This window comes from Peromyscus maniculatus, chromosome 4 (assembly GCF_049852395.1).
Source record: "Peromyscus maniculatus bairdii isolate BWxNUB_F1_BW_parent chromosome 4, HU_Pman_BW_mat_3.1, whole genome shotgun sequence".
Lineage (NCBI taxonomy): Eukaryota > Metazoa > Chordata > Mammalia > Rodentia > Cricetidae > Peromyscus > Peromyscus maniculatus.
In genome coordinates this window covers 138,239,416-138,257,129 of record NC_134855.1, presented here as the reverse complement: position 1 = coordinate 138,257,129, position 17,714 = coordinate 138,239,416, and the positions used below count along the sequence as shown (strand labels likewise).

The window sequence follows — 17,714 nt, the reverse complement described above, 5'->3', positions numbered from 1 at the left end:
TTTATTTTCAGTGTAAAACCTTATTTACTTAGTCAGCAAATGAGTAGTCATTGTCAACCACTGCACCAGAAGCAGGAAGGTGGGTGGTTCTGTGGGCTCCTGAATGGACAAAGCCGTGTTCAGCAAGATTGTGTAACAAGCCAGGGCAGAGCGCTGCTGTTGGACCAACCTTCCTGCCTACACACAACTGTGAAACCCTAGACATTACCCGTTCACCCTCCAAAGAAGAGCCTACTGGAAATTACCAAAAATTAGGCAGAAACTGGAGGGGACTGAACAGTTAAAAGACAGAAAAAGCACAAGGCAATTTGTATTTTTCTAGCTTTTGAATGAGAGGGAATTTCCCTCCATCAGACCTGTGTGTGGCAGCTAATCTTAGTTTGGGTAAAGATTTCTCTCTTGTGACTTAAGCAATTAGAGGGCAAAATTCAGTCAGTGGCAGCTGGGAGGTAAAAAAAAAAAGGTATCCCCCTGCCTCCACCAAAAGATAGCATTACAGGACAGCAGCCCTAAACATTAAGTAGTGTTTTCATGGCTGAACACGTGGTAGTACACACCTGGAGAGGGAAGCAGGAGTTCAAGGTCACCATCAGCTCACAGTGAGTTTGAAACCAGTCACCGCTACCTGACATTCAGTTAAGGCAGAAAGGGGGCTGGGAGAGAAGCAGGGTGGGAGACTGTACCCACCTTCATGGGTACTAAATATCCTGGCAAGATGCCAAGCAGTGCAAATCAGGCTCAAAAAAGTGACCAAGATCTCAGCTGTTGCACACTGTGCTGGCTCATTTTATGTCAACTTGACCCAGGCTAGAGTCATTTGAGAGGAAGGAACCTCAGCTGAGAAAATGCCTCCATAAGATGAGCTATAGGCAGGCCTTAGGGCATTTTCTTAATTAGTCATCAATGTGGGAAGGCTCAGTCCATGGTGGGTGGTGCCACCCTGGGCTGGTAGTGCTGGGTTCTATAAGAAAGCAGGCTGAGCAAACCATGGGGAGCAAGCCAGTAAGCAGCACCCCTCCATGGCTTCTGCATCAGCTCCTGCCTCCAGGACCCTGCCTGCCCTATTTGAATTGCTGCCTTGGTTTCCCTCAATGGACTGTGACTTGGGATATATAAGCCAAATAAGCCTTTTCCTCCCCAAGTAGCTTTTGGTCACGGTGGTCATCACAGCAACAGTAATACTAACTATAGTGCCTGCCCGGGGGGTGCTGTTTGGAACTGGAGATTGGGCGAGCTAGTGGCCAGTTACTTAAAATCTTTCTTTTCTGAGAAACACAATAGAATCCAGACTCTCTTCGAATCTTTACAAAACTCGGGATGTAATCTAAAATTACTATAAAGGGGCTAGAAAGATGACTCAGCAGTTAATTGCACTTGCTGCTCTTCCAGAAGACCCAGGTTTGGTTCCCAGCACCCACATGGAGGCTCACTACCATAATAACACTAGTTCTAGGCGGATCTGAGGCCCTCTTCTGGACTTTGTGGGCACCAGGCATGGTGCACATATATACATGCAGGTGGAACCCTCATACACATAAAATTTAAATGAATTTTTTTTTCTGAGACAAGCTCTCACTATACAGCCCTGGCTGGCCTGGAATTTGCTACACAGACAACACTGGCCTCGAACTCACAGAGATCTACCTACCTCTGTCTCCCAAATGCTGGGATTAAAGGCATGTACCACCATGCCTGGCTAATCACTCTTTAAAAATAAATTAAAATAAAATAAAACTACTCTAAAATTAAAAATTGTTAAAAAAACAGGAAAACATGACCCAAACTCACGAGAAAAGGCAATCAGTGGCGTCTTCTCAAAATGAAAGACATTGAAATCAACAGGGATAAAGGTCCTTAAAGCAACCATCCTGGCTTTGCTCAAGGATGTCTGAGAAATGAATGCTTGTAAAAAACAAGCAGTCCGAAACTGTAGGTGTATTAAGTAGGCAATGGTTGCACATGCCTGGCCTTCTCACACTAGAGAGGCAGAAGCAGAGTTTTGAGTTGAAGATCATTCTGGGTTAGATAACAAGGTCTTGCCTCAGAAAGAAAGGCAGAAAGGGAGGGAGGGAGGGAGGGAGGGAGGGAGGGAGGGAGGGAGGAAGGGGGAGAGAGGGGAGGGGAGAAAAAAGAAGAGATGGACGATTAGGAGGAAGATTCAACAGAGAGCCAGCATTACTAACCCTCTCCAGCTCCGCTCTCCTTTGCACCTGTGTGAGCTGTGTTCCTCTCGAAGGACAGTTGTGCAGTTCTGCTATTCACTTTATCTTTTCTAGGATCTTCCTAGCGCCTGGCTCTAGGTAAGCTTTGAAGAGCAAAACTACACCATGACCCTCAAGTCAGATTATCTCTGATGGTATCTAGGCACACTACTAGTTACCTATCGTCTTCCCATCCCAGACAGGCCTTACACAGGAAGAGACTTGAGTCTTTCCTGGTCTCTCCCCAGAACTTCAAAGGGCTCCAACTCAGTCTCCAGAGCCATCCTGATGACCCAAGTGCACACAAAGCACACTCCTGAACATTCCCCTTCTCAGCAAAATGCCCTCCTCCGTGGAACTCCAGGCCAGGTCCATAGTGAGCTCCTGCCACGGGTGTCCCTGCAGCCCTTCCTCATTCCTGCGCACACTTTTCAAACCAAGCACAGCTCTGCCTGAATCACCTGGAGATGGTGTGAATACACACCCAAATCCGGAGCAAAACCACAGAAAACAGCAACAGTTCTGCACAGGTTCCTGTGCCCCGAGTGGGATATGCATTGGTGCAAACACATTCTTAAAGACACTCAGCAATATCTTACAAATGTGAGTAAACACACTCCTAAATTCAGCAGTTCCATCCCTAGAACAGACTCAACAGAAGGTCCTACGTGCAGTCGCTAAAAGGCGTTTATCAGAAAGCTGACAGAGTCATTTGTAATAGACCCAAAATATAAACAATCCAAAATGGGGCTGGAGAGATGCTAAAGAGCACTGGCTGCTCTTCCAGAGGACCTGGGTTTGATTCCCAGCAACCACGTGTCTGCTCACAACTGTCTGCAACTCCAGTCTCAGGGGAATTCGGTGCCCTCTTCTGGCCCTCAAACACTGCACACATGTGGTACACAGCCATGCATACAGACAGAACATTCGTACATTAAAAATAAACAAATAAACAATCCAAAACATGCAGCAACAATAGCATAGTGGGTGAATGCTGTATCCCTGTAATAAAATATCATACAGCTGTGGGAATGAACACTATCCAGTCATCAAGAAAAAGGGTGAGGCACAGAAACAATGTTAACCAGTATTTTTAAAACACATAAAGGATGCCTAGCGTATGATTCCCCTTACGTAAAATTCAACAAGAAGAAATAGCTGTTAGCAAGCAGGAAGGTAATGTCAAGGAAGAGTGACTGGACAGAGGCAGAACAGCTGGGGTACTGGGAATGTTCTATGTCTTGAATAAGAAATGAATAACACAAATGTGTTCAGTTTGTGAAAAATCCACTTAAAATGTATATCTTTCCTAGGGATGAAACAGGTATTAAAATGTATATATTTTCTGAATGTAGATCCTCATCATTCACGTTGTTTTCAATACAAAAATAAAAACTTAAAAGCCTAAAGCCAGTGCTGGGGAGGTAGAGCCCAGCAGATCTGTAGAGATCATGTTCATCCAGAATAGCCAAAACCATGAGCTTCAGCCTCAGTGAGAGACCCTGCCTTAAAAAAAAAAAAAACAAAAAAAAACAAAAAAAAACAAAAACAAAAAAACAGAGGTGGAACTGAAAGCATAAAGACAATCGGATGTGTGGCCTCCACACACAGCCACAAACATGCACAAACGCACATCTGCAGACACACACATACACACCACCGCTGGCTTGTTCTTGTTGTTTTTGTTTTGTTGTTGTTGTTTTTCTTCATTTTAAAAAGGAACCCAACAAGATGGGTCAACGGGTAGAGGCACTTGCCACACGAGTCTGGTGATCCAACTCCAATCCCTGGCGCGCAGGCAAAGGAGAGAAGGCACGCCACAAAGTTGTATGTATTTTCCGCATTGCTTTTCTTTTCCCATAATGAATCATTACGAGTTTAAAAAGGACACTGGTGTGCGAGAGTGCCTCCTTGGCCCGTTCCAGGTTAATGAGTCTGAGGTCCAGCCAGGAATTGATAGGTTTAAAAGTTCCCTAGGTGGGTGTGATGTGCCTCCAAGAACCACCGTGTCAGGACTTGGCAGCCAACCCTGCTGTTTCTTGGAGAAAAAAGTTCTAATTCCCCAGAAGGTCTAAAGCAAGACCTTTCTGTAGAACATGAAGGACACCAGTGGATGCTAATGTGTGCAGCGTGGAAAACAGGCTCCAGGATGAAATACTGTCCTTGTCCTTGGAATTATCACCGACTGCATTCCTGATGCCAAGCTGAGTGCTTTACCTACTCTCTCAGATTTAGTGCTTATAACAGGCCTTGGAGAAAGGTACTTTTTTTTTTTTTTTTTTTAGTTTTGTGTGTGTGGTGATGCACATGCATGCGAGCACACCCAAACACGGGCGTCGGAGGAATACATGGGGTGTCCTGCATTTTCACTCTCCGCCACAGTCACTCCAGACAGGGTCTCTCACTGACCCTGAAGCTAGGCTGGTACCAGCAAGTGCCAGTAACCCTGCCTCTGCCTCCCACAGTGCAGGGCTTACAGGTGCGCAGGGCCATGCCTGGCTGGGAATCCAAACTCAAGACCTCATTCTTACACAGTCTTACTGTTCTTACACAACCTCTTACCTCTTGGGAATTGGTTCGTTTAAGTTCTTTGCACCCTCATCTCTGACAGGTTTAGAACAGCTCTAGTTTCATGTTGTATTTGCCCTGCCTTGGTTGTTAGAATAAGAGCAACAGTTTAAGACTCTCAATGTTCTTATCAGAGGCAGCACTTCCATTTATTCTTTATTTTTGTGTTTTCATCTTCCCAGGCTGTTTGTTTGTTTGTTTTGTGAGACAGGGACTCACTATGTAGTTAGTCCTGGCTGGCCTGAAACTTGCCAGGTAGAACAGGCTGGCTTCCAATTCATAGAGATCTACCTGTCTTTGCCTACTAAGTGCTAGCATTAAAGGCGCCTCTCCAAGCCCAAACTTTCATTCCTAACCACTGCTCAAGCTCCCTCTGCAGTCGGGACTTGACTGCAGGACTTAGAACCAGGACCTTCGTCTTCTGCTCAGTCTCGGGGCTTTACAGTGAGCTCTGTATCATGGGCTGAGCAACATCATAAAATAACAAGTGGGTTCCCTTCCAGCTGATATCCTCAACTGCTCATTGCCTTGAGCCGTCCCAAGTGAGTGAATAGATGCCTGGAACCAGGAAATGTCTAGCTCAGGCTTGGCTGCCTTTGAGTGTGTGAAGCCCTGCCCCCTCCAGCTGGACAAGCCCCTTCTTTTTGCATAGGAGGCCCCTTTAAAAACCACAGGGAGATCTTTGATACTTTCTTACTGAAAAGTGCTCTGTGCTTCTGATCCACCAGAGTCAAGCATACCACCCACATCCAACCTTTGTGACCTCCAAGAGTGTGAGTTTTGAAAGCAAGCCCTCTACTCCCCCAATTTCTGTCTTTCTGGACTAGCATATGGTTCCTCCCATATGGAAGGGAAAAGAAATCACTGCAGACTTCAGATTTACCTGCAAAACCTTTCTCAAATGAACCCCATTAGCAAATGTGGAAACCACCAAAAAGCCTAGTTTGGGATTGTTCCTTCCTAACTTCCTGCCTTCTCTGCTGCTCCCCAGGTAGCCTCATCATTTCTTTGATTCTCATCGAGAGCCCCAACCCCTTCCCTATTCCCTGGGGAGTTTGAGACAGAATCATAGTTGGCCTTGAACTCATGATCCTTCTCAAGTGCTGGCATTATACAGGCACACACCACCATCCCTGCTTCAAGTTGTTTTCTTCTGAAGATGTCAACCACCTCATTCCAGGCTGACAAAGTCCATGCTATGTCTGATGAGCTCATATATGCAGACATCAATAGCAGCTGGTCAGCACATGCATGCCTGTGGTACAGCCTGAACCACACTGTGTCGCTCCTGTTTCATTCGCCCATTTCTGCCAGCCCTAGATGAGATCAACCTAAGGGCAGATGCTGGCTTAATTTAATTTTATATTCAATCCGAAGCATAAGAACAAGTGGAATGAAGTTAACCATCTTTATAAAGGCATCATACAATGGTCAAAAAACTCACTTGCAAAACCTGGCTCAGGTTATTTAACAGGTTGAGCAACCAAATATCCAAAATCCAAAATGCTCCAAACTCCAAAGCTTTTTGAGATCTGCCATGAAACCAGAGAGGGATAGTTTTGCCCTTGACCTGCGAAAGGCTAGAGTCAAACCCAGTGCACTAACAGTGTTATAACAGATTACCTTCTGGCTTGTATACAGTGTCTATTAAAAACAGACAAACAAAGGTGAAGCCAGGCATGATGGTACAGGCCTGTCCTCCCAGCTACTCAGGAGGCCGAGGCAGAAGAGTCTCAAGTTTAAAACCATCAAGGCTACTTATCAAAACCCTGTCACAAAAAAAAAAAAAAAATGTAAAAGGGGTGCTCAGGGACTGAGAAGATGGCTTGGGTCATGCTGCCCAAGCATGAGGATCTGAGTTCGATCCCCCAGCATCCATGTAAAAGCTGGCATGGTGATCTGGGCCTATAATCCTAACACTGAGGAGGAAGAGACAGGAAGGTCCTTGAGGCCTCTGGCCCACAATCTGACACAGTTGGTGTGCTCAGCTGAGTGAGAGACCTTGTTACAAAGGTAAGGTGAAAAGTGACTGAGGAGCAACGTACTGGATGTTGACCTCTGGCTTCCACATGCATGTACACCCACATACTTGAGCATGCGTGCGCACGCGCGCGCACACACACACACACACACACACACACACACACACACACGCTCATAAAGAGGGGTGGGTTATAGCTCAGTAACAGAGTGCCTGCCTATGTTCATGAACCCTAGATTCAATCACAGTACAGAAGAGAAAGGAGGAAGAGGAGTGGGAGGAGGAGGAGGGGTAAGAAAGAAGAGAGAGAGGCGGAGATGACAAATGAATTCATGTTTGGACTTGGGTCCCATCTGTAAGGCATTGTGTATTTGAAAATATTCCAAAATCAGGGGAGGGGGATGCAAAACAGTCCTGGCCCTGGGCACCCCAATAGTCTCCCCAGCTGGTACCTATGAAGAAGTGAAGTACATAGTATCCATGTGGGAGAAGGCAGGGGCAGCATCCACTCAGGGGGAAGGCAAGGGCAGCATCCACACCAGAGGAACCAAGTCAGCGAGAGCTGGTCCAGTTCTAACTGCAACAACATTTGCTTATGGGAGCATTAGGAGTGCTGCGCAAAGAAAAAACCTGTAGAAACCAGGATGCCACAATATGCTCTTGCCGCAGGAAAAGAACAAAAAGCCGTTTTTACAGATTTATGTGTATTCATGTCTGTCTGTCCGTGTGAGTGTATGCCGAGTGTGTGCAGGTTCCAGGGGGAACCAGGGAACCCAGTCCCCTAGAGCTAGAAGTTGTGAGCCACCATGTGGATGCTAGGAATCAAACCCAAGCCCTCCAGAGCAGTATGCATTTTTACCCACTAAGCTGTCTCTCCAGTCCCCAGAAGGAATTTTAGTCATCAACAAGGAACAAGAAAATGAATGAGGGTGGGTTTTACCAGTGAGATTCCTCCTAACCTTAAAGACTCAGATAGACATGCATGTGTCGGCATGTGCTCAGACAAGCTAGCTGAAAAGGAAACCTCAGGGGAGTGTGACCTAGATGTGTGAAGAAGAAAGAAAGATAAACATGTAAATGAATATGAGTTTGTGTGTGCATAAAAAATGTACAGAAAGCTAAGCACCGGGGGATTCCTTCCGGAGAAGGGGAGGAGGGTCAGGAGGGGAAGTGGGGAAATTTTACTTTGCATTTTCCACATCTCTGTAGTGTTGGGGTTTTTATGATGTGTTTGTATCCTATGTATAATTAAAAAGCATAAAACATAGCAATAATAAAAAAAACGTAATATTATACGTCAAAGGGAAAAGAACCAAATGGAATCTTGGTTAAAATCATTCCTATTTCAGCCGGGTGGTGGTGGCACACGCCTTTAATCCCAGCACTCGGGAGGCAGAGCCAGGCGGATCTCTGTGAGTTCGAGGCCAGCCTGGGCTACCAAGTGAGTTCCAGGAAAGGCCGAAAGCTACACAGAGAAACCCTGTCTCGAAAAACCAAAAAAAAAAAAAAAAAAAAAAAATCATTCCTATTTCACTATAAAGCAAGAGGCTGTGTCCATCACGTGACATTCGCTCTCTGTCCTGTCCACAGGACAGCTGAGGATGTTAGTGATTCTAGAAAGCAACCAAGAAGGGCTGGGGTGCTGAGGAGAGCGTGTGTTAGCGTAAGTTGCTTTGACTTCAATTAGATGACAAGCAACAGAGCCAGCTCTGAAGGAGACACTGGACTAAGAGCTCACTGGACTGCCACAGACACCAGGGCCTCAACAGTACAAGAAGCAGGGCCCAGGGGCTGAGGATGCTGAAGGAAGCCATGATCATCAGCAACCTGGTGAAGAACAAGAATGACCCAGTCCCCGGGACATAACGACACAGTGTTCCCTGTCCCTCAGCGCTACAGCCATCCAGGACACACAGAAGCCCATTTGGACAGTAAACCTGTGGGATTAATTTATTTATATCCATACATCCTGTTGCTGGGCAGACTCAGTATTTAATCATCTGAATCACATATTATTGCTATGCTTTCCTTACGCATAGGGAAACTGAGGCTCGGCTATCCAAGACAAACAAGGAACATGTTCAAGATTGCAGTAGGTGGTGGAGGCAAGTGTGCCACCAAAGCCAGCCAAGGTCACTGCTAGTTTCCCCAGACTGAAGAAAGACTAGAAGAGACTCACCCTGAGTGAGATGTCCCCACAGAGAGAAGAAAGCATTTTTACACAGCAATAAGCCAGAGAGTGGGAGCTAGGGATGTGGGTACAGTGTTTGCCATGTAAGTGTGAGAAACAAGAGTGTGGATCCGTAGAGCCCATAGAAAAATGAATACAGTATCGAGTGTCTGCAATCCCAGCAACCTTAGCTGGAGAGAGGAGGCAGATGAGAGAATCCTCAGACGCTTCCCAGCCAGCTAGCCTTGAGCATACATTGGCAAAAAACAAGAGACCTGGTCTCCCAACAAAGTGCAAGGTGAGGACAAAGAGCCGAGGTTGTCTTCTGACCTCCACATTCTCTCCTCTCTCTCTCTCTCTCTCTCTCTCTCTCTCTCTCTCTCTCTCTCTCTCTCTCTCGTCAGCACATGTGGTAATGAAGGACAAGGGCTTTGAAGCCAGATGGACTAGATTCAAATCCTAATTGCCATTTGTTGGTAGTGTGACCTTGGGGATGTCATTGAGCCTCTCTGCCCTTCACTTTGCTGAGCAGTAGAGTCAGGATAGTAATACCGCCCTCACTTAGTTGACAGAGGACTGAAGAGTTAGAGGCATGCTCATAAAAACCACATGTTCATGATCAATTAAGAAGCAGGTGTCCTTCCCTCTAGGCAGAGACAACCCTGCAGGGCACAGAGCTTGGCAAGCAAGCACAAGCTAGATTCAGGCACCACTTTTAGCCAGGTGTCAGTGGGCTGTACACAACCCTGCATCAGGATCCAAGCCCTGCTGGACACCTACCCAGGGTACCCGTCCCCTACGCACCCCCAGCCGTGAAGCAGAATCTCCTGGCGTATTTTTAAACATACAGATTCCCAGGGGCCCATTCGGACTGACTGTGACACAGGTAAGAGATGCTGGGGCCCAGGGATCTGTGTTTTTGAAAAAACCCCAGGTGACCAGATGGCCCAGGAGTGGTGCATCCCTAGACAAGTGCTTTCGGAAGCACTGTGAACTCAGTCACACCAGGTCTGGCTACTTGAGCTGTTCCCTGAGCCCAGGCATCCTGTCACTCGCATCTGGTCCCAGGCCTGGGCATACTTAACATCTGTGACTCTGAAAGCAGCCAGCAGAGCAGATGGCTGTGCAAACAGGCACAGGCTGAACTGTCTTTTGTGCTTGAGTGGTCCACACCAGGAACCCTCACCTGTAGACTTGGGGTTCTCCAGATGCCTGCTAAAAGTCTGCGCATCAGTAGTGTGGCACACACCCTCTCCCAGGAGTCTGTTAAGAGACGCAGCTGCTGAAGCCTGAGCCCAGCCAAATCAGACTCTATAGTCTAAACCCTAACCCAATCAGTTTGAGGCACCTACCCGGCAACCCTCCCCCTACCTGAATTAAGTTCTAACTTCTACTTGAGGCAGGGAGGGGGTATGGGAGTAGTATCCTATCTGTGGTCCAGGTTCCCACTCAGCAACCTGTGTGACTGAAAGTGAATCTCTGCTTTAACAAGCTGGTTATTTCAAAGTCCACATTAAAATAAGCCTTCCCAATAAATCAGAAACACCAGGCTCGACAGTCCCAGGGCATAAAGTATGTCCTTCTTTTGAGCAGCCATAACCCCTGCTTCCTGCCCAAAGCCATCCAGAAACATCAAACAGCCCAAAGAAAAAGCGTGTCTTCCTGCTGGCCAGGCTTCAAGTTATCAGGCAGATTTCACACTGTAGCTTGACCTCATTAATCCAGGGCCTATCACATTGCCGTAAATGTCAGTGGAAAAACAGCCATTCAGTGGGTTTCCTTCATTCCACCAGAACGGGAACAAACAGGAAGCTGACAGCAGCTGCGTGTGCCCCAGCCTGGCAGATCCCAGGGCTCAGCTGACAGGGCGGTTCTTGTTAGCACCTATGGCCCCCTTTTCCCAGCCCACTTGAGAATCAAGATGGGCCTTGTGTCTGGCACAGCAATACGGCGGTGACACAGCCATGAGCCGTGAATTCGGGCCCCTGTGCACCTGCTCAGGGGGGGAAATAGTGTGCGCACTCTGAAAGCCTTTGCTCTGAATTACCGAGCAGCTGTTCATCATGCAGGTTCATCTAAATCTCGCCTGCCCATTCAAAACATCCTGTAAGCCAAACTCCTGGGACGCCAGGGTGCAGGAGGCCTTCCAAGTCCTCATTCATTCCTTTAATGCATATGGATTGCCTCCCAGGCTTTGAACATCACACTGGACAACTGGGGACACAGATGAATGAATTAGATAGAGTCACTGACCTCAGAGGACAGAAAGTCTAGTGTAGCTGATCTCAGCCTTGACACTATTAACATTTGGGAGCCAGTAATTTTTTTGTTTTGGGGTGCACACTATGCACTTTAGAATAGCCTTCCTATAGCCTTCCTGGTCTCTATGCACTAGATGTCAATTATTCCCCTTCTCTGCTTCTCTCCTAGCTAGTTCGGACAAACAAAAAAATCTCTAGACACTGGCCAAAACCTTCTGCAATGGAGATCTACAGGTCTAGTGGCTAAAACAGAAGACTAGGGGCTGGAGAGATGGCTTGGCTGCTAAGAACGCTGTCTGCTCTTGAAGAGGATCCAGGTTTGATTCCCAGCACTCACCTGGTGGCTCACAACCATCTGTAACTCCAGTTCTAAGGGATCCGACACCCTCTTCTGACTTCTGCTGGCATCAGGCATGCATGTGGTACAGACATACATGCAGGCAAAACACTCATACACATAAAAATCGAGTAAATAAATCTAAAGAGGGAAAAATGTAAATAATTTTAAAAGAAAACTAAAAGGATAATGATCATTATATACTCTAAGTATGATTACAAACAGACCATAGGTAAAAATTTAGTAGCCATTATACCAACATCATGTACAGCTTTAAGAAGTCACACCAGGCATAGGGGGTATGCCCCTATAACCCCAGTGCTCAGGCTGAACTAGGAAGACAGAGTTCAAGGCTAGCCTCAGCATATAGTGAGACTCACCACAAAAAAAAAAAAAAAAAAAAAAAAAAAAAAAAAAAAAAAAAAAAAAAACTTGGAAGCCCTTCACTTTACATGGGATTAAAATCCTTAGGAGAGCTCAGAATTCCTGATGTGTGTGTGTGTTGTATATATGGTCTGTATTTCCAGATGAAGAAATTGGAGCTCAAGGAAACAGAACTATTGCCCAAGGTCCAAAAGCTGGAGGAAAGCAGAATCAGAATTCGAACTCTGAACTTAAACTTCTATCATCATGGAAAAGGAAGAGTTAAACATTTGTTTGGATGTCTTCTGTCTATAGGCAGGATCTATAGTCACATGATATTCTGGGCAGTCATCCTAAAAGACTCATTCCTCCCTGGGGCCACCTTGGGCCTTGGTCACCACCTGCCCCATCAATCAAGCTACAAGGCACATCTGTGGGGCTCTGGTGGAATGCCTTCTGGATTCTGAGACATCCAGGAACACATCCCCCCACAGTCACTTGCACTCTGCAGTTTCCCAAAAGTCAGGGCAGGTTCCAAGAGCATACCCTACGGTGACCCATCATAAGGGGCCTACTGTCCAGCACCAAGGGGCATACAAAGTCAGAGAAACTATACACTGTGCAGCCAGCTTGCATATTTACAACGAGCATGTAGGAGAGCACATGACATCCTTTCTTTTTCTTCAAGGTCTTACTATGTAGCCCAGGCTGTCCCTGATTTTGCTATCCTCCTGCCTCAACCTCCTGAGTGCTGAGATTACATATGTATCCCACCAGGCCCAGCTGGCACATAGCATCTTTGAAGACTTTGGCATGGGGGAACACATTAGGCAGAGGAAGGTAAGCTCTGTGCTTGCTGGAAGGAACCTAGAAGGAATAGAGAGAATACTTCAGCACAAAAGCACAGCCCAGCTCTTCCTCCCGTGCAGAAATTAACCCTGAACTTTCTTGGGCACTACAGTCAGACAACCTTTTGCAGAGAGCCTCCACCCGACAGGGCTGTGGAGTGCAGCTTCGGGTCAGCGAGCGTTTAACCATGCACAGCCCCTGGCAGGATGACCTCTGACTCCTTCCCCGTGTTCCTACCAAGACCTGCATCACACTGTGCTGACTGGGCTCCAGCAGCAACTCCCACCCCCAGCTCCCCAAAGCCATCCAGAGCTTTCCAGCCTGAACACTCTAACACACACGGTTCTCCGTGCATGGGCACCCACCCCTCCGTTACCCACCTCCTGAAAATTACCGCTGAAGAGATCAAATGTGCTCCCACAGTAACTCTAGCCCACCTGTTATTGGTAATAATAGACTAATAATAATAGTAACTAACATCTGTGAATACTTATTCATACAAGGATAGCCCCAAGCTAAGTCTTTACCCACGGCATCTCTTTTCTGCTCACTTCACCGCCTCTAGCAGGCAGCTTACCCGCATGAGAGAGAAGTCATCTATGGGCACCCATTGACAGGCACAGTGTGATGGCTCGAACTTGCTCTCAGTCCCCACTTCTTACTATGGAAGCTTTGACACCCGCCCCCCTTCCAGGCCCTCTGTCTCTGCAAGCCTGCCTCTTCCCCTAGATGAGAACCGCTCCCCGCCCCCAGCTGCCTTGGTTATGAAAACCCTTTGCTAAGCACAAGGTGCATACAAGGGACCCTGGGGAAGAGGTCATGCAGAAGCCTAATTCCTAGGACAGTGCCCACTTCCCAGGAGACAGGCTGAGGCTTTCCCAATCCCAAGAACCTCAGGCAGAAAGAAGTGCTAATTTCCTGTAGCAGGGGAGGAGGCAGGATCCTTGAGGGCCCAAGAAAAGGAAGAAACAGAGGTGCTAGTGACGAGAGTTACTTCCTGCCTGCCGACCAGCGCTCCACTAAACACTTCTGCGTTCTATCATCTCACACGGTCCTTGGAGCTCCCATGAAGATGACGACTGTGGGATTCTTATTACCCAGAGGAGGGGCGTGGGGTTGAAGAGAGAGCTTTACACAGAGTCCCAAGGCTTTTAAGCTTAGAGCTGTTATTTCAACTAGACTCATACACCTTCCCTGATGTTTGGTATTTTCATACTTTGATAGCTTTCTGTGATAGGTTTGTGCATGCTTCCCCTCTCCCAAGGCTGATCTCTAAGATGTGTTGAGACAAGGGCTGTCCTGGTCTGGGATGGTGGGTGTCGGTTGGGACCCACTGTCTGCAATTGCTACAAGCCTGCTGGGGGCTTGGGAGCACAGGGAGTTAGGTTGGGAGAAGGGGTAAGGTCTGCAAGAGAGGGGGTCTTGAATCCAAACCCAGCACTTGAATCCAGGCTGCCTTTGCAATCTGCTGGACCATGTTCGCTCAGTTGCTATTGGTCAGAACCAGTTCACTGAGGCTTTAGACCTGGGTTTCCACAGGTCAGATGATTAGCTCAAAGGAGCCCCACAGGAAATCATTTCCCTGCCTCAGCTTCCCCTCCCTGGCCCTTGACTGGGGCGCATGAAAACACTGTACAGCAAGATTAGGATTTAACCTCTCCTCCTCTGGCTCCCTGGCTCCATGAACACAGAGTACAAAGTCTGTGCGGGCAGCAGACACTGGCCTTGTTTACCGGGTACTTCTAGAACAGGAAACATCCCACCACGAGGGGACTTTCAAGGAGCCTCTGACACCTGAGCCGCAAATGAGGGTCAGCTAGAAACCAAGGAATCTTCTTAAAGGAAGCCAATCCAAAGGCTGGGAAGAGGTGGGCGGTAGACTGTTAGGTAGACTCCAGTTGACAGTCTAGTTGGCACCTTGCCCACAGCATCCCAGGGACTGGGGCAGAGAAGACGGGATCTGGGTGACAGGTGGGAGAGAAGGTGGTGGGAATGTGTGTGGGAAAGGCCTTGCAAGCAGGCAGCTCGCTGGAAGGAGTCACCGCTCCCCACCGCCTCCTGCAAGCTGGCTCTTTGTGACATAACTGAGGGAGGAAAAGTGGAAACCCCACCCCCACCCCAGCCCCTGCAGAACCACCCACCAGGGCTCCACTTCTGCACCTGGCTAGGGGACACGCCCCGCTCAAACCCTTACAGAAGGCGGGTTTGCCTAGAAGGGTCATCCATGATGCTCCGCTGCACCAAGAGCTTCTTCACTCGAGGCCTCTTGGTTACCCTATCGCGACCATTCGCCCCACTTCTTACAGATCAGTGGTGATGGGGAACCCAGTGCCAGGCCCGCAGGCAGACAGTTTCCGGCTGAGCTGAGCTGAGCTCAGCCTGGAAGGAGAGCTCACTCTCCATGGAGGTCGTTTCACAGGATAAGGCACACAGGGAAGTCCCCTCACACCACCCTCGAGGGCCCGGGGGCTACCGCCAGCCCCTTCCCCAGAGAGCCTGGAGGGAAACGGCGCCTGGCACTGTCCGGCTCCGGGTCCTCCACAGAGGGCGATTCACAGGCCGCACCTGGTGCTCCGGGCCGCCGGGGAGCTGGTGGGCGCTTCTGACAGCAAGAACAGGAGCCCTTTATGAACAGTGTAATCACATGGCGCGCAAGCACGGGCTTTCGGTTCTGGGAAGCGCTGTGCAGCCGCATCTCTGTCCCTCCGCTCTCCAGGTTCCAGGGAGCATTGGCTCCCAGGCCTGGCCCGTAGTGGTGGCGCCCCGCTGGCTTGCAGGGAGGGCTAGAGTCACGGCTCACCTAGACTCGATTATCCGCCCGGGACTGGGAGCTGCATCAGCAGCATCTTCCGTAAAGCAGGAGGCTGGGCTGGGAGGGGAGCGCAGAGGAAGAGAGTCTGCATCCGCCACGGAGGCGGGTAGGCGCACCTCCCGCTCCTCGCTCCCACCCGGGGCGATCTGGGCGCTCCGTATGACCTTGCGGGAGACCCCTCAGTCGACCTCTGGGGTAGGGCTGCGCCGTTTCTGCCAGTCCTGGGCGCTCGGGGGCGCTGCTCCCTGAGAGAGAGGATGCGCGGGACTCCAGAGGAGTGGAGCGCTCCGGGAGCGGGCGACCCGCTGCTAGTACCCACGCTAGGCGGCAGGCGGAGAGACCCGGCGCATCCCTTCTGGGAACTACCACCCCAGGGGCTGCCGGAACTGACCGACACGCTCTAGGGGTGGGGATCCCGCATTGGGTCAGGTTTGCCCGCCGGGACGCCTGCCCCCGGGACTTTTCTCACCCCCGGAGCAGCGCTCCCTGCGCGCTGCCGCTGCCTGCCCAGACCAAGCGCCGCCACGCGAGGGGGCGGCGTCCCCATGCCGAGCTCGTAGACCGCGCGCCCCGGGCGTCTGGTGTTCTATGGCTCCACCACCCAGTACTGTAACCCCTGGCAGACGGTAGCCCAGACAGACCACGAACCTCACAACGCCCCCAAGATCCGGCCATCACAGACCCAACCAACAACCTGCCAATGCACCCCCTACACCAGCCTTTTCATCCGAGAACGAGACATGGGAGAATGTCCCCACTGTAGCCCAACTCCCTGGCCCCGCACCCTCGGTACCCGCCTTTCTAGCACATCCCACCACCCCAATTATTTTAAACCACCCCCCCCCCGATTGCCAAGGCGCCCCTCTCCGCCAGCCAGACTGGTAGGGGCCGAGACCACCTGCCCGCCGGATCCGCAGAGCACAGAGAGGAGCACGGCGCCTTTCAACTCACCCGCTCTCTCGAGCCCTGCCCCGGGCGGCTCCGGGCCCCGGCTCGGTCTGCAAGTCCCAGAGCCGCAGCTGGTGGTGCGGCGACAGAGCCAGCTCTGCTGGGTCGCGAGCCACCGCGCAGCCTCTTGGCTCCTCCCCTAAGGCGGGGCCTAAGCTCCCGGGGAAAGGGTTGGGCCAGTGCAGCCCCCAAGGGGTTTGCCATTGCGCGCGCGCGCGCGCGTGTACACACACACACACACACATAACCAGATCTAGATCTTAGAGCCCTCCGGAAGGGAACCCCTTTTCTGAGCCGTAAAATGTTGGAAGCCACTGAGACACAGCCAGAACTCAAAATAGTTCTCCTGGACTCTATCCCACCCCTAATCTCCAGTACAGATAGGAAGAAGCCCGGAAGGTATTTTTGTTCCCATTTGACAGACAGATCTAGTGAGACCCAGAGAGGAGTAGTAACCTACCCAGGGTCGCACAGGATGGGGCCAGTACCCAAAAGTCAACTTCCTACCTTAAGGTTAGTCTGAGTCTGAAGGTTTCCCTGGAGCCAGGCCAGGCCTTGTCTAGGGGACAGGGCTCTATGGATAGTCTTCCAGCTGAAAAAAAGCAGCAGACAGTGGCCTGTAACGTGGATTCACACTGCTTCTTCCATCTAGAAAGAGGGGAGGTGAAGCGAAGGAGGAAGGAAGTGGTCATGTCTAGGCTGATGTCTACCTCCGTCTTAGGTGCAGAGGATCCAGACCAACCTGCTTCCTTGAGGTTTCACGCTAAGAACAAGACCCAAACAGCTTGGGTGTCTGTCATGTAACCTAGGTGGCTGCTGGACAAAAGACCCTGCAGTGTGTGCCTTCCCTTGAGGGCAATGGGTTTAACTGTGTTTAATTCTGAAAGCTGCTCCTTTAAATTGCCGCCCCCGCCCCCCCCCCCCCCCGCTCTCCTCCCCCCTCCAACCCCCACCCCGGGAGCGGAAAGTTGACAAAGAGAAAAACCCCATCCCAAACATTCTCTGGAATCCACATTCCCTGAACACTGACTTTAGAACAATGAGGTTCTCTTCTCCACAAAGGGCTTTGTTTCCTGCACTTTCCCAGCCTCCAGATTAGAACCAGAAGCACCCCAGGGTTAAGCCACTGGGGGAAGAGGTTCATAGTTAGTTTGGGATCCTGTTTGAAGCACTCAGGCTAGAACTCATGACCCCAGCAACACTAACTGTGCTGATTTCCTTTTT

General features: G+C 49.7%; 1 protein-coding gene across 2 annotated transcripts in view; it reads right to left on the bottom strand.

Annotated features, from left to right (window-relative positions):
* Ppp1r16b (protein phosphatase 1 regulatory subunit 16B) overlaps nucleotides 1–16,624 on the bottom strand; it is a 101,936-nt gene extending 85,312 nt beyond the window's left edge. For both annotated transcript variants that reach the window (XM_006971055.4, XM_015999530.3), the window contains exon 1: nucleotides 16,494–16,624. The gene's annotated coding sequence lies outside the window, so the exon portion shown is untranslated. The remainder of the gene's footprint in view (nucleotides 1–16,493) is intronic.
* Between the last annotated feature and the right edge of the window lie 1,090 nt (nucleotides 16,625–17,714).